Here is a 2,577-nt window from a genome sequence, read left to right on the forward strand (position 1 = left end):
CCGGGATCCTCCTCCTCTTCCTCTTGTCAGCCTCATTCCCATCTCAGTTACAGCCCGCCAGCTGCGGCAGGGGGCTTCCCAGTTCTAGATGAGAAAGTAGAATGCTTTGAAGGTTTCTTTCCCCTGTCTTTGGAAATGACTAGCAATTTTGCCTCTCTATTGGTGCTGATCTTGAGTAATGTCTTTAATGAGATTGCTGGTCAGACATCACCTCAGGGCTTTAGGTATGCCTCTTATGAAGTGACCATCCCAAGGAAACTGGCACCTAGATATGGACGACAATCCTGGGATGTCACCTTCCTGCTGTGGATTGAGGGGAAGGGCCACGTATTGCATCTCAGACATAAGAGGCCCTTTTTCCCGAAACACTTTCCCATCTTCACATACAGCAAAGAGGGGGACCTCCAGGTGGACTATCCATTCATCAGGGATGACTGTATCTACCATGGCTTTGTACAGGGCAAGGCCTCCTCTCTGGTCACCCTCAGCACTTGCTCAGGGGGACTCAGGGGTCTGTTTCGATTAGAAAATGAGACTTATGAAATTGAACCTATCCAGGCATCTGCTACCTTTCAACATGTGGTGTATCGCTTTGAAGAAAAGAAAGGTGCAGTCTGCATGAGGTGCGGGCTAACAGAGGAAGAGCAAAGTCATCAAGAGGCCATGGTCCAGAATATGGAGAGTGCAGTGGCCAAAAGTTCTTCTGAAGGAGAGCAATGGACACACACTAGATATGCAAAGGTTCCAATTGTGGTTGAACATGAACGACATGTCCAGTTTGACAAAAATGAAACTCTTGTTGCTATGGAAGTTCTGAATGTCATCCATATTGCAAATTCACTATATGAGCCCCTCGGTGTACATGTGGCCATGATTGGACTGGAGATCTGGTCAGAAAAGAACTTCATAGCAATTAGTGATCAAATGGAATCTATACTTGATGATTTTAACCTTTGGAGAAAAGATATGCTGGCACCACATCTAAGACATGATGTTGGCCATTTATTTCTATATAAAACATTTGGAACTACACTTGGATGAGCATTTGTTGGAGGTGTGTGCAATCCTGAATCTGCATCTGCTGTTGCTGATCCGAAGTTACTCTCTTTTGCTTTCACTTTTACCCGTGAATTGGGTCATAACCTTGGTATGCTCCATGATACAAGGTATTGTACTTGTGATCTATCTGACTGTATTATGGCCAAACATCACACCCATTCTTATAAGTTTAGTAACTGCAGTTATATTATTTACTACGGCCTAATGACTCCAGGTAATACAGAATGTTTGAAAATACCTCCAGACCATGGACAACTGTATAAACTCAAATACTGTGGGAACAGTAGTAGAAAATGGAGAGCAATGTGATTGTGGTTCATGTTTTCAGTGTGAAATGGATTCATGTTGCCAGTCTAATTGTATGTTGCATTTAGGTGCCTCTTGTGTTTTTGGACAGTGCTGTGCCAACTGTCAATATTTTCCTGCAGGAAGAGTTTGTAGAAAAAAGACTAGCATCTGTGATCTCCCTGAGTACTGCAGTGGAACTTCAGAGTGGTGTCCCGAAGACATTTATGTGCAGGATGGTGCCCCATGCAGTGATGGTGCATATTGTTATCATGGGAATTGCAGTACTCACAACAAACAGTGCAAAATGATATTTGGCAGGAAAGCAGTAGTCGCTTCAGAGGGTTGCTTCAGAGAAGTGAATGCTCAAGGTGATCACTTTGGCAACTGTGGCTTTAGTAGTGACACACATTATAAGGAATGCAAAGCTGAGAATATCTTATATGGCAGGACCCAGTGTGAAAATGTTGATAAATTACCTTCATTCAAGGAACACAGCACCATAGTTCAAACATCCATTGGCAATAGGCAATGCTGGGGTATTGACTACCACAGTGGAATAAGAATAGCTGATATCGGTGCAGTTATAGATGGCACTCCTTGTGGCGCTGACATGATGTGTATTGATGGGCAATGCATGAACGTGTCCCTCTTGAAGTATGACTGTAAAGTCACAACGTGCCATAATCGGGGAATATGCAACACTCACAAGCACTGCCATTGTGACTATGGCTGGGCCCCTCCGTACTGTCTCAATAAAGGCTACGGTGGCAGCATTGACAGTGGGCCCCCTCCGCCAGGGAACAGGAACAAGAATAGTTCCAAGGTTGGAATTATTATAGGAATTCTATTTGTTGTTTCTGCTGCTTCTTTTGGTGCTGGCTTAGGTGTTTGTTACAGAACTATATTAAGACACCACTTTGCAACATTGAATTCAGTATTCTCTTCAACAGAACAAGACAGGAAGAAAACCACCCTTCATTGACAGAAGTTCACTGCATAGAGTATCAAAACCTTACACTGGCAATATTGGACATTAATTATTTCAATTCATTGTATGCAAAATAGAAATAGTAATTGCTACTGTTATTAAAATATACATTTAGAATGTGCAAGCCTTTGTTTTAATTTTTTTTAAAAAACTGCTTTATGATGATTTGTTGCCTACACCCATCAGTTTATGAAAAGGGGTTGGAGTTTAGTAACTATTCCTCCTCTTAAGAGAGAGAATGC

At 42.4% G+C, this 2,577-nt stretch overlaps 1 pseudogene; it reads left to right on the forward strand.

Moving 5' to 3' along the window:
• On the forward strand, positions 1–2,329 carry LOC146357435 (disintegrin and metalloproteinase domain-containing protein 20-like; annotated as a pseudogene).
• Positions 2,330–2,577: the final 248 nt, after the last annotated feature.

This window comes from Heloderma suspectum, chromosome 1 (genome assembly GCF_057233095.1).
Source record: "Heloderma suspectum isolate Gila_16-S chromosome 1, 16-S_ref, whole genome shotgun sequence".
Lineage (NCBI taxonomy): Eukaryota > Metazoa > Chordata > Lepidosauria > Squamata > Helodermatidae > Heloderma > Heloderma suspectum.